Below are 14900 nucleotides of genomic sequence, written 5' to 3' on the forward strand. Positions count from 1 at the left end.
AAGAAAATAGGTATCTTAAACGCCTATTATGTCTTCCTGCTTCAGCTTCCAACGAAATTACACATAGGGAGCTGGGCATACACCATGCTACAGACTTGATTGCACTACGTCCCCTCTCCCTTTGGCGTTCTATCTGGGCCAAAGATGAAACCAAGTTTACCCAGGAATTAATTCTAGACTGTTTTAAACTGGACCAGCACTTAAAAATCCCCTGGCTAAAACATATTTTTCACTGGTATAATTCCCTTTTTGGCCAGGATATTTTTAAGGATACCCCAACAGAATTAGTTTTAACGAAGCGTGACCTTAAAACCACCTATATGGATCATGCTGAAGGGATTAGAATGAAGGGGTGCGCTACACAAAGTACCCTCAAACTGTACCTGGAATACAATTTAAATACAGGATTCCCATTATACCTTACATTTGTCAGTATTAACTCCCATCGTTTTGTTTTGGCACGCCTGAGGCTGGGTATAGTCCACCATTTGGTGGCCTTCCCTACTATAAAGAAGCCGGGGTCCTGCCCGTGCCCATGCGATGGAAAATCGAAACAGAGTATCTGCCACTTTTTACTTTTTTGCAATTTTTATACCGGTTTTAGAAAATTTTATCTAAAACAATTATTTTTAGAATACAGTACGTATGATATAAGAGCTGCAATGCAATTATTGTTTGACCTGTCGTCTCCTAACATATGTTATCGTGTAGCCACTTATGTTCTTAAATGTATTAGGCACAGGAAATCAATTATCATATGATCTCCGTTGGAAAAGACACCTATGATCAATTGTGAGCTACTGTCAAACCTTATGCATTTCTCTTATACGCGACCTCTGGTTTTTATCATGATTTTAGACCTTGTATTGACTGCTCTTCTGGCCTGTACCCCCCTGGACTCATACCTTTTAAATTTTTTTTGTATATAATTGTTGATGAATATGTAATAGACTTTTACAGTTAATGCACTTTAGTTACTCTGGCATATTTTTGCACATACTATTGCACTTTATGCCCAGTTCAGGTTCTTCTTTGTTTGTATACAATTGCTGCTTAAATACGTGAGAAAAGTTGTAGACATTGCACTTTAGTTATCCCTTGCACAATTTGCACACACTACTGCACTTTATGATCAGTCTAAGCCTTCTCCTGACTGATACTACCTTATCCAGCAAGTTTTGCACTACACTTTAATAATTGCTGCTAAATATAAACGTCCCCCTTTTCTTTGCATATTTTGCACATGTTATTGCACTTTAGACCTGGAATAGGTCTCTTGTTTAAAGTACCACCTATCTGCATGTTGTACTAAATGTAAAAAAAGGGCTGCTATTTACAAGTGATTACTCTATGGTATATTGATGTGATATGTTTTGCATTAATTTGCTGATTGTCGTTAAGTGCTATGTCCAATCCTTGCCTATTTTGCACACATTACTGCACTTTTCGCCCTGTGTAGGTCTCTTATTTAGTATTATCCCCCCCGGCATGCCTTGCATAAAACGTGTAAACTGACGCTATATTTAGTGATTATTTTCTCTTTTAGATTTTATTTTTGCCTGTATTAATGCAATTGTTTTAGTAGTTTCATCATTCTTTATAAAAGTGACTTCAATTGTATTTATGAATGTTGCTATATGGTTGTATCTATACAAACCGAATAAAGCATTTTGAAACTGAAACTGAACACCATGGTACAAGGGTGCCTGTGCCGGCGCGTGGCAGCTGTTGTGCGCCAGCGCAGGGGAGAGCACAGGAATGCAACATATCATTGTAAATATGTTGCATTCCTGTGCCCTGAAAATGATGCAGCGTGGCGCAGCCAAAGGGCTTGCAGTGCAGCGCTGCGCACTTTCTTGTAAATCTGCCCTGTAGTACCTTTGTGAGTCATATTTTTTTTAAAATACTAGTGTAAAGTTCAGAAATGTAATTTAATGATATTTTAGGGCTAAATGTATTGTCACAATGTATTGTTAATATGTATTTGTATGATGATTTTTAATTGTCGAAATAAAAACTAACTGAACTGAACTGAGTCATATTCCTTCATCTATGAAATCTGTTAAACCATACTTTTTCTGAGTGACTCACAAACATTACTAACCAAGGGTTGCAACATGTACAAGTGCACTGTAACTGTTAATTTTCATGTTTTTCTCCAGGGAAGGGGGGCGTAATTATTCACAGATATTTCAATGACTTAAAAACATATTAATAGATATAAACCTAAACTGAGGCACTGAAGATTTTTGCTAACACGCAGGAACGGTTGTTTAGCATAAGTCAGTTTTCATGTGAGAATGTAGATTGGTCTGTCAGAATATTGTTAGCAAAAATATTGTCTGCAAAAAATATCATGCCCTAAATTTCGTTCATAAAAATATCCTCCCATGAGTGTATATTTTATATTATTAATGGGGTGCTACTGTTGTAAAAAACCCATTGTTTCTGTCAGATGATATCTTGATTATCATATTATGGAATTATAACACTTAGCGGTGGGTCTTCAGTTATTTTGTAAGTTTTGATTTATTGATTACCTTGTGCCTTTTCTAAAATGGTTAAGTCTTGTTGTGGTGCACAGGGTGGGACCTGATAAACACACAAAGAGAGACCAGCACTCGGGTTGCTGTTATTAACCCCGTCCTGGCCCGGAGCACCGCCCAGCGCTTTTATTAACAAAACCACATCGGATGCGGGTTGTTCAGCTTTCTACAGAACTCCAGGGACAACAGGGAACCATTCCTTACAAATGATCCACTCCCGTCACTCTCAGAGTGGGTCAAACACTACATAGCTCCTCAACTGGTCACGGTCCGGTCCCGGATGGGCGCAGACGGGCTTGCCTTAGGCGAGAGTTAGGTGCGGCAGCGGCGCGACCGCGCAGCAGCAGCCATTAAGTAGGGGAGGGGGGCGGGACGTGGAGCTGGGAGGCGGGAGCGGAGGGGAGCAGAGAAATTTAGCGGGAACTGGGAGATAAACTAACTGCAGGCAGCACAATAGGGAAGACGCGAATCAACAACAGTCAGCAGGGGTGCACAACACAACAGTGAAGTCAAGATAAAAATATACTAGATACAGGGCAACAGGAGGAAGGGAAAGAGTAACGGACACAATATGCCAAGCACCGAATAAAAAAATAAGATAAAAATAAATATACAGGGACAATACCAGCACGACAGGTGCAAAAGAGAACCGGGCACCAGCGAGGTGTACGAGGCAAGGTAAGGCGCAGTCTCGAACCCTGCTTGGTGGGATCAGCGGCAGAGCAAGGAACAGCGGAGCTGCTGGGAAAGAGCAAATCTCAGTTCAAGGGTCGGGGGTCTTCTTTTTAATTGTAAAGACATTGTTTACCCAACAGAACCAATTCTAGTATACTTTCTAGGCGCCCAGGTTCTGAGGGATACCGGGTCACCCCATTAAATTTTATGCCCACCACATTTTCATCCTTGGGAGCAAGACTATAAGCAAAGAACTCACCACCATCTTCAATGCATCCATCCCCGTGGTCACCTACCCCGACAAATGGAAACACGCTGAGGTCAAGCCCCCCTCAAGAAACCATCCGCCGACCCCAGCAAACCCGACAACTTCTATCCCAGCTCTCTGCTCGCTTCCCCGCCAAGGTAATTGAAAAAGCCATCAACCATCAACTGACAGTATACCTGGAAAAGAACAAACTTCTGGATATCTCCCAGTCTGAATTCCACACCCACACCCACCACGGAACCAAAAACGCCCTCATTGACACCACAGACGACATCAGAGCCCTCCTGGACCGAGGGGAAACAGTGGCATTGATCCTCCTCAACCTCTTAGCAGCCTTCAAAACCGTATCCCACCACACCCTCATCCAGAGACTTCACCATATCAGAATTCAAGGAGACTCCCTCATATGGACCGACTCCTTCCTCACCGGAGAAACCTAGAGAAACTGCTTTCCTCCCTACACCTCCAAACATAAGAACATCATCTCTGGTGTCCCTAAAGACTCATCTCCTAGCCCCACCCTGTTCAACACCTACATGACCCCTCTGACCGACATAATCAGAACCCATGGACTAAAAATCTTCTCCTATGCCGACGACTCCCAGCTCACCCTCTCATGATCAGAAGAGCCCTCCACCACGAGGACCAACTTCCACAGGTGTATGATGAACATGGCTGATTAGATGAAAGTCATGAAACACAACTGCCTGAAACTCAACACTGACAAAACAGAGGTGTTGCTCTCCAGGAACAACACCTCCCCATGGAATACCTCTTGGTGCCCTTCAGAACTAGGACCCTCACCCACACCCACAGACCAGGATTGCAACTTCGGCATCATCCTGGATAGCAAGCCCACCATGAAAAACCAGATTAACACAGTCTCCTCTGCTGCTACTTCACTCTTCATATGCTACTCAAGATCTTCAGATGACTCCCGGCCAACACCATATGTACTATCACCTAAGCCACGTTCACCAGCAGGAACTCAAGCAGGAACCTTTACCTGAGTCTTGCTGCATGAGTATTTGATATAAGCAATGTACTCTCTGCAGGAATCAACTCGCACCTCATGAAGAGACTACAGACTATACAGAAATCTGTGGCCAGACTAATCATTGCCCCCCCTCCCAAGCGGATGCACATCACCAGCCAACTCAGGAAGCTCCATTCGCTCCCAATTCAGAAGAGATTCCACATCAACATGGTATACCTAACAACAATGGTCCAAACCAAGAGACCAACAAGAAAGGGGAGAAGACTAAACCAATTACATTACCCAACATTCAATTCATCTATCAAACCTCTTCTGCTCTGAGGAAGGGAGTAAAATACTGCTTCTGTCAGTGCGGGAGAGCATAAAAAACAATATCAACTCTTGTCACACACAAAACAGCAAATGCACACTTTTTTATATGAAAAACAACAGTATCAATACATTTTTTTCAGTTAGTTGCTCTAGGGGGAAAATGAGAGAAAAAAGGGGTGCTCAAAAAGAAGGGGAGCTGAGTCCTTTTCAGTCACAGAAGAACTTTGGTAGTAGACAGACAGCTCGAAGAGAATTGTACAATGAAAAAGTTTCTTCCTATGCTATAGTCGCATGTAAATTTACTGTAAAAATCAGGACCTCAAGCAGGAACCTTTACCTGAGTCTTGCTGCATGACTATTTGATATAAGAACACTGATTAATTCCCCTGCAGATGAAAGCCAGCTAGCCATGTCACCTATATAATTAATTCATCACATCACTCACTGAATGATTAACATTTCCAGGTTGCTCCGCTTCCATTGAGTCACCCAGTCCTGATGAAGACCTGATGTTGAGGGTAAGATTGGCCCCTGTCCGTTTGACCTGGTGGACACGCTGACACTTTACACAGCCTAAATTGGAAGTTCAGCCCATAAAAGGAGCAAATATGATTTAATCAATTACCCCTCACATTTATGCTGCAAAATTAATGTAATGGACAGTCTTTTTGCAATGATTACAATATATGTAAGAGATCTATTTTCTCCTTCATTTCTGTATTGTAATTCCATTCACTGACACTCTTTTTGAGTATTTCTTTTTTTCTCTCATTTTGTCTCTGGAGTGACCAAGTGAAAATAATGTATTGATACTGTTGTTTTTCATATAGAAAAATTGAGAATTTACAGTTTTGTTTGTGACAAGAGTTGACATTGTTATATAGGTTCTACCACATTCCTATGAACAGAAGAGGCTATGATTCATAAATGAAATGTTGACTAAGGTACTTGGTTTGGTCTTCTCCCCTTTTTTGTTGGTCTCTCTGACTGGAACACTGTTGTTAAATATTGCAAGTTACCCAGGTCCTTTGGGTAATTTTTGGGTCACGTCATTGTTATGTATTGACTACAAGATGCTGATTCACACCTACAAAATCCTGCACAACCAAGGACCGGCATACATCAACCACCACCTAAACTTCCACCAACCCTCCAGACACCTGTTTTCCACCTCCCTTCACCTCGCTCACACCCTTCCCAAATGTTGAACTTACGATGGAGGTCGCTCCGTCTCCTACCTCATGACCAGTGCGTGGAATGGCCTTCCTCCTCACCTCTGGACCCCACCCTTTTTGCTGGAATTCAGGAAAGGATTTAAGACCTTTCTGTTCAACTGGCCTCCATAGCCCCATCCACAGTGCCTGGATACCCTCATGGGTGATTAACCTCGTGTTGGGCCTGGCCCGTTTGCTGGGTTATTCTGAAGCTTTTTGCCTTCTTCCTCCTATTTCTTCTGACCCGTTTTTCTGCTTTTAGTACCCTGGGCACTTTACCACTGCTAACCAGTGCTAAAGTGTATATGCTCACTGTCTAAATTGTATTGGTGATCGGTTTCTCCATGATTGGCATATTTGATTTACTTTTAAAGTGCACCTGGTGTGCTCAGGGCCTGTAAATCAAATGCACATGAGTAGCCCCGAAAACATGCCTCATGCCTGCCACTGCAGTGTCTGTGAGTGCAGTTTTAAAATGCCATTTAGACTTGGCAAGTGCACCCACTTGCCAGACCCAAACCTTCCCTTTTACTACACCCCTAAGGTAAGCTGAAAGCAGCCCCATGGGCAGGGTGCATTGTATTTAAAAGGTAAGACATGTACTGTTGTGTTATACATGTCCTGATAGTGAATTACTGCTAATTTTGTTTTTCACTATTGCAAGGACTTTCTCTGCCACAGGGTAACATAGATATTGCCTTCAAATATCTTTTAAGTGTAACCTCTCATTGGGAGATGATGGTGATTTGGAGTTTGGGGTCTCTGAACTCACAATTTAAAAAATACATAATTTGGTATAGTTGGTTTTTAAATTGCATGCTTGAAAGTGGGTATGTTCTTGCTTAGCCATTCTGTGCTTCTGTCTGTCTGTAGAATCAAAGTCTGGGTCAGGATAACAGTTGGGTTCCTGTGCATTAACTCTAGGCAGTCACACAAAGAGAGCTGCGATGTGCCTTGCATTTCCTGATGTGCCACCACCAGGCAGATAGGCCTTCCTTCACAAGAGTGGTGGGAGGAGTTGTCACTGACACCTGAATCGGGCTGTGCCTGTCTTTACACAAAGCTATCTCTTCCCCCTGTGGAGTGTCTAGAACAAAATCTGGGAAAGGCAGGGTCTTGTGCACTACAAAGGCTTTTCTTTGAAGTTTGCCTACCTCAAAAGCAGAAAGGGGTATACGTGTTTGAACTCTGACACTCTCAAATCAGAACACTTCTGAACTAAAGAATATTCTGCCAGGAAAAGAGCTGGATGCTGTAGCAGGAACTGACACTCTGCTTGTTGCTTTGTTGTGCTGGCCTGATGCTTGCTGCTTAGGTCCTGGGAGTGAAAGGACTTGATTTTGCTGTCTGTATCCTGATTCCAAGGTTCTCCAAGGACTTGTGTATCCTTGCCTAATTTGTAAGAAATATCAGAGCCATCAAAGACTTCCCCTACCAGTGCCTGAATTCTACTAATGAGAGTGCTGACTTGACAAGTGGTGCCAAATCTAGTCCCTTGGCCCTTGGAAGTGGAATCAGGTGAACTCAAGGAGAAAAATAAACGCATAAAACTCTCAGCGTCTACTTTTATCAATGAATCACTACAATCCTCGACACACCACTGCTGCAAGCACTAGAGCACGGATCCGATTGGTACATCAACCATGGCTTTCACTGCAGACCCCAGCTTTCTGTCACAGTTAATCAGAAGAAATACCACAGCATGAGACCTGTATTGCCGAAGTCCATGATGCACCACTCCAACTCCAATGCTGCACCTGCTGGAATTTCAACACATCGTCCCTGTGTGCTGATTTCTTCATCAATGTTGCGCAGCAGTAAGGAATCATGGCCGCATATCCGGAGGCATCATCTCCCCTTCCTGTAAGGAACTGACATTGTACCTCCCAGACTCTAAGGGACCAGCGCATCACATCCTCTGAGCAGCAGTAAGAAGCCAACACAGCACCTCCCCTGGCAGTAAGGAATCAATAGGTCACCTTCCCTGGGAGTAAGGAACAGACGCATTGATTTGCTTTTCCGGCAACTTACCTTCTCTGTACCCGCTTCATCTTCAAATTGTGTCGCATCCAAGGTACTTTTGTGCTAAAAGTGACACATCCATAGATTTCAATGGACTGAACTGATTTAACCTGTGAAAAGTTATTCTTGCTTGTGTGAATGTTGGATATTTCTCGTTTTGGTCTTGTTTTATTCATATAGATATTGGTAATTTTTCCAAACTGGTGTGAAAAGCTGCATGACAGTGTTGCAGGGCAACAGGTTGAAGAAACTGCTCTTTGTGCAGGACTCCCTTTTGATTCTTCTGTTACCCTTTGCCTTCAAATAGGTCTTGAAACTCCACCAGGAGATCATCCAACTTGCTAGTTTTCACTTATAGTGCAAAGTGCGTAAGCTGGAGTTCTTTTGCCATCTGGCAACTCAGAAGCATTTCTGTGTCTCTATGGGTGAAGTGCACAGAGTCATCTGTTGTCTGATTATCGTGAGAGATGTGAGTCTTGAATCTTTCTTTAAGGAACAGTGGGAACATTTATCCATGCGCAGAGACCTTTACTTTTGATGCGCTAAGTGTGATGGTCTTTAGTAGGCCTCTCTCTCCATGACGTTGATTGAGGCCCTGCATTACTACTTGGTGACAGCTGAATCATCCCTACTAGGATCCTGCATTTAGTCAAGGATCGGTTTCAGTGTGCTAATCTCCAGTCGATTTCTGAATCAATCTGAAAAGAACAATGCACCTTGTCTCCACCTGTTGCAGCAACAAGTGGAGACAAGGCGTGTTGTTCTTTTCAGAAATCGACTGGAGATTTGGGGCGACTCACAGGAGGGGTTGTGCCTGTATTTTAAACTATTCCTTATGGACGGTAGGAGTCACCTTGGCTGTGTAAGGTCTTGATGTATGGTGTGTCCAGCATTGATGCAGTGGCAAGAAAATTACTGCACTGAAAGAATTGCCTAAAAATACATAAGGCAATGAAACATGTTGGCTTGTGGTTTTTGGTTGCATGATTAGAAACCAATCCTTGCTTTTTAAACCGGATAGGTTGCACAAAGTAAAAGAATAAAAGTTATAGTAACGTACAACTTTATCTTTGCATTGCACATTCTGTATTTTGGTTTGTTTTGCACTTTTTTCCCACTGCACTTATATGCACTTATACATCTGCTTTATTTGGACACATTTATTTAAGGCTTGATGACCGCCAATGTTGAGAACAGGGCTACACTGGTGAGTACCGACCAGGTATCCCAATGGTGGTTTGCCCTTGAGGGGTCATCTCGCCTTTTCACAATTTTTTCACAGTAGCTTCACATTTCTGTGTTGTCCATTTATCACAACTGTCATAGATGGGATAGAGGCCTTTTAAAATTGGCTTGTTAATGGTGTACTCTCTACCCCAATTGTTTCTAAGGAAGGGGAGATAGTTGTAAAAATTACAATACGACGTGCACTGAGAAAAAATATATAACATTGTCTAAGGGAATCCGGTATTTGTTGTTTATATGACTATATGAGTGGAGGGCGACTTGCGTCCTGTTTTCCCCTCTGTGCTCCTTTTTGTGTGTAAGGTAAAGTCACAAACAAACCCCAAATGAATCTGTGCTCAACCAACTGGTAGCTTGACATAGAGCAGTCAGACTTAACTTAGAGACACTGGGCCCGATTCACAAAGGTAAAGAAAAAACAAATTCTAACTTTACAGCTTTTGGTATTCACAAAGGGCATTTATAAGTAGTAAATGCCCTTCGTGAATACCGAAAGTCATAAAGTTAGACTTTCGCCTAACTTTACCTTTGTGAATCAGGCCAAATATGTTAGGTATTTGTACGACAATTCAAATAGGAATAAAGTAAAAACACAACACAAGAAAAATCCTACACCAATTTCAACAGATAGAGTAAATGTTAATAAATAAATCAAGACAAACATGACAGAAATCCAGTCAGTAGAACCAGTAATATGCAAGATTAAAGATTCCAATAAATGTAGTGTCAGAAAGACCAAAGAGCCAACTGTGGTTATCTGGTTGTGCCCGGACAAAGTTACAAGCTCAGGCTAATCATGATGGAGCGCAGTCGCACAACAGGATCCCTCTAAGGCCTGCAAAACACAATACCATAATCTTTGCTTGTGAAGAGATATAGAGTACAGCGTTGAGGATGCATAGTGCAGCAGAGTTGATGTGAAGCCCAGGCAACAAGTAATGTGCTTTGCACAGGGGAGGATCCAGGGAGCTGCGAAGTGTGCTGTCCTTGCATGAAGATGCGTCACACAGCAGTGGCTCCGATGGGCTGCGTTGGGCGAGGAGATATCCTTACATGAGATGGATCACCCAGTGGCAGCACTGATGGGCAGCATTGGGTGAGGTCCTAAAGTGGAGTTGCATCGTGCAGCAACGGTTCTGATCAACTGCGATGGGCGATGCAAATTTCTAGTGTCTGGGAAATCCATGCAGCAGAGGAGATGTACCAGTTGTGCTGGAGATGCACCGCTCCACGGCAGAGATGTTTTGGTTCTGCTGAATCCACAGGTGGGCTAGCAGAGCACCTTCAGGCCCACTTCTCATGCATATGTGTGATACCCGTGTTTTAGCGACACCACCCCCAATTATTTGCGATAATCACAATAATGGTACCACCAGTGCCATTACACTTTTGCCGACTGTAGTCTACCCACTGAGCACTGTAGATTCGGCATTCTATGTATATGACTATGTGGCGAAGACGCCTATTTTGACTCCCCTCTCCTTACATATTTTGCCTATGTTTTCAATGTTGTTGGTACAGGCATATATGAGAAGGGAATACCCCCTCTCACACTTAGAGAAACACCTTAGTGAGTGTAACACATAGCCTGGATTACACTCCTTTTTAACCGGCGCTACACTCTATTTTTAAAAAGGTCCTGAGGAAAGCCAGATTTAGTTTAAGGCACTGGCTGAAACATGTCGACCAACTGATGGATGTAGGAGGTAGTAACTTGCCTCCCTTAAACATCCCCAAGCCTTATTTTAACCGCTGACGGGGGCCCAGTTATTAAAATGTAATTTACCCTCGGGTACTGGGACCCTCGCCAAGCCGTTTTAACTCACACTTCATTTACACCTCACACTGCACTCTCAGTAAAATACCAGCTCCGCTGTAATCAGGCATCGCAGCACACCCGGGACACATTAGGTGTCACTGGGTGGGCCCGATGAAGAGGCATGCCACCAACCAGGTTGGTGGGTGAGGGCTTCATGAACTCACCAACGAGGTGCCAATGACAAATCTAATCAGAGTCCTAAGAATATTGGTCATATTTAAGCTAGTCTCTTCTAATAACACATATAAACTACGGGGACTCGGACTAGCTTTCTAGTCCTCTCTCTCTCTCTTGTTACGCGCATACTTAGGCAGCGCACAGCTGAGAGAGTTCTAACCAGGACCATGGCGGAGAACCATGGCCTCACCTTCAGTGAGGATGATGTGAGTGACATACTCACAGACCCCTCCTTCCAAGCAGATTTCAATATTGCTAACTCCATAGCCCAGACCACTGATTGGGAGACCTTAACCGAGAAAAAGCGTAATAGAATACGAACCATCTTCCATGGAGTGATCCTAGCCCAATACTTAAGAAACAACACAGCGCCAAGGGGCCTCATCGTTACTAATGCACCCAGGATTTTCCTAGATGACCCCACCTTCCGAAAAGACTGGGCCCAGATCGCCTGGCACTGTACCAGGGACTGGATTTTACTGATAATCAAGACGGCCAAACGTCTCTCTGACGCCATCGTCATTGAGATCCAAGCAACAGAAAGCCATTTTAAAGCTACATTAACAGCCTACAAAAAGAAACTCGATGATCAGAACAGAGAAATGAACGAATACAAGGAGCATCTGACACAAGCAAAAATCAAGAAGTTTGACAAAGATCTTAAAAAATTTAGCTACGCTAAAACATACCCCTACTCTGAAGATGACTTCACCCCACCACCCAAGACCCCGAACGCTTCAGACACATCGGCTGATGACAGTTCCGCTTCCAGTGACTCAAGCACTGGCTCATACAAACGAGGCGGCAGAGGCCGACCTGGCCAACGGTGGCCTAACATGTGGCAAGGAGCCCAACAAGGACAATACTACGGAGCCCCTCATAATTTTTGGCCCCATACAGAACCCGTATTTCGGATTCCCACCCATGTATCCCCCGGGATCAATGCCACTCTTCCCGGGCCATCCCGGCCCCCACATTCCTTTTTTAGGACAGGGCCGAAGATCAAGAGGCAGGAGAAGACAAAACCAACAACAACCGCAGGTACACTGGGCCGAAGAGGAAAATCCAGTGAGCTCCAACACCCGCCAGAAGACCAAACACCAACCCGGCACCAGCAAACAATAACAGACTCAAATCAAACATCATTGGTATTCAACTTATCCAGTACGTCCCTGACACCCAAAGAACAAGCAGTACTGGAAAAAGGCCTATCATTCGCCCCCACATCCAGACTTGACAAATTCAAGTTACACGTGGAACCGGCTGAGTTCTGCCGTAAGCTCAAACTCAAGGCCTTTTTTGAGAAATCGACAATGGACAACCAACCTACCAATGAGAACCCAAATGTCACAGGCCTAAGGACTAAATCCACCTTCAACCCGCCACCATCCACAGTGCCCCCTGAGATCAGCACTTTTGAGTTGGCAGTATACAACGACGTTGAAAATCTTAGTCCAACTACTCATTTCCACAACCTATCCAAAGATGAAAGAGACATCATCCAACGTCTCAAAACCAATCCTTTAATCATAATTAAACCAGCTGACAAAGGGGGAGGTATTGTCCTTCTAGACTAAAAAGATTACGACACGGAGTGCCGCAGACTGTTAAGCAACACCAGAAATTACAAAAGATTGGAACAAGATCCCACTGACACTCTTCAGAACACTATCCAGACACTAATAAAGAATGCCTGCGATGCTGAACATATTTCCAAGCAAGAAGGAGAGTACCTCTGCCCCCAGAAAGTCAAAATACCATACTTCTACACTGTACCCAAGGTACACAAGGGCAAAATCCCCCCACCAGGCAGACCCATAGTGTCTGGTATCAATTCGCTCTTAGAGCCCCTGTCACGCTACTGCGACTTTTTTCTCAATCCGCTAGTGCAACAAACGCCCAGCTATATCAAGGACACCAAACACTTACTACAAGTGATCAACAACATGGAGTTTAACACTGAGACCCAACTTCTTGTAGGGCTGGATATTAAGAGCCTCTATACCAGCCTACCCCAAGAAGCCACAATAAAAGTACTCAGGGACATCCTCAGGGAGTCACCATGGCCCTACCACACCCCTAGAGAATTCATCCTCCAATGCGCCACACTGGCACTAAAGGAAAATTACTTTGAATATGAGGGAACCCTCTACCTCCAGAACAATGGAACATCCATGGGCAGCGTTTTCGCCCCAAGCGTAGCAGGTTTTTACGTCCACCAATTCGAACGCACGCACATTGCTGACAGCACAAACCCCTATGCCAACCACTTCATCGCATGGCGCCATTATATTGACGACATCCTTGTGATATGGGAGGGTCCACAAACAACCCTGGATCAATTCCTCATCTGGCTCAACGGCAGGGACCCAAACTTGAAGTTCACCAGCACTATCAGTGCAAACCAACTTGCTTTCCTGGACCTAAATATAACAGTCAAAGATGGCAGACTCACCACGACAACCTACTATAAACCCACGGCCAGAAACTCTTTACTCCACTGCACAAGCTTCCACCCACGCCTGCTAAGGGAGAACTGTTGCAATGTGGAAAAGGTATTTTGTAAGGTAATAAGATCCAGGAGTCGTAGGTATTCTTGACAGGGTGTTTATTAGTTAAAATCTGGTATTTAAGTAAATAGGAGGGAGTAGGGAAGGAGGCCCCACCGGGAGCAGCATCCAGCTGCTCAGCCCACTCAACCAAACTGACCATACATTCAAACCATGCACACAATAACATTCCAATGACATCACACACACTGGCTGAGCAGCAGGGAAGAGATGAACAGGATATAACAAGAACCTTCCCTTCGGCCAATTCAAACGTATACGCAGGAATTGCAGTGATATAGCAGACTATAAAAAACAGTCCGCTGAACTATCCAAGAAACTGGAGGCCTGCGGCTACCCACCAGCCATCATCTCCAAAACCAGGAAGAGGGCCCGGAACCAGAATAGAGAGGCCCTCCTTGAAACCACAGCTAAAGAGGAGCAGGAACGACCTATCACCTGCGTCACTACGTACAACACAGCCTCCAATGAGGTAGCCAAACTCATTAAGAAGAACTGGAAGATCTTGAATTCTGGCCAGAGGCAGTGGGACATACCGCGTTTTGCTTACAAGAGAAGCAATAACTTGAAGGACCAACTAGTTAACACCCGTCCCAAAACGCATAACACACAAGAATCGAATACCATTCTGAATGCATGGGGCCTACCAAAAGTAACTGGACACTACCCCTGCAATGATTGCAGTGTGTGTCACTTAACCACCCACACCAAAACTCTAACCCTAGAACCTAACAAGGTGTGGACACAACGCAGCCACACCAACTGTAATTCACGTAATGTGATTTACCTTCTCACCGTCTCCTGTGGTCTCCATGACCACCCGCAAAATACGCACTAGGGTCACTGAGCACAGAAGCACCATTAGGTGTAAGAAAAACATCAGTAAATTAACCAACCACTTCATCACCCATGGCCATACCCCCAATGACCTCACATGGACAGTCATCGAACAAATCCCTGAGCAGGCATTAGACAATGAAAGAAGACTGATGAGCAAAGAACAGCGTTGGATCTATCGCCTTTCCTCACACATCAATGGCCTGAACGATGCGATC

The sequence above is a fragment of the Lissotriton helveticus genome, chromosome 2_1 (assembly GCF_964261635.1).
Source record: "Lissotriton helveticus chromosome 2_1, aLisHel1.1, whole genome shotgun sequence".
Lineage (NCBI taxonomy): Eukaryota > Metazoa > Chordata > Amphibia > Caudata > Salamandridae > Lissotriton > Lissotriton helveticus.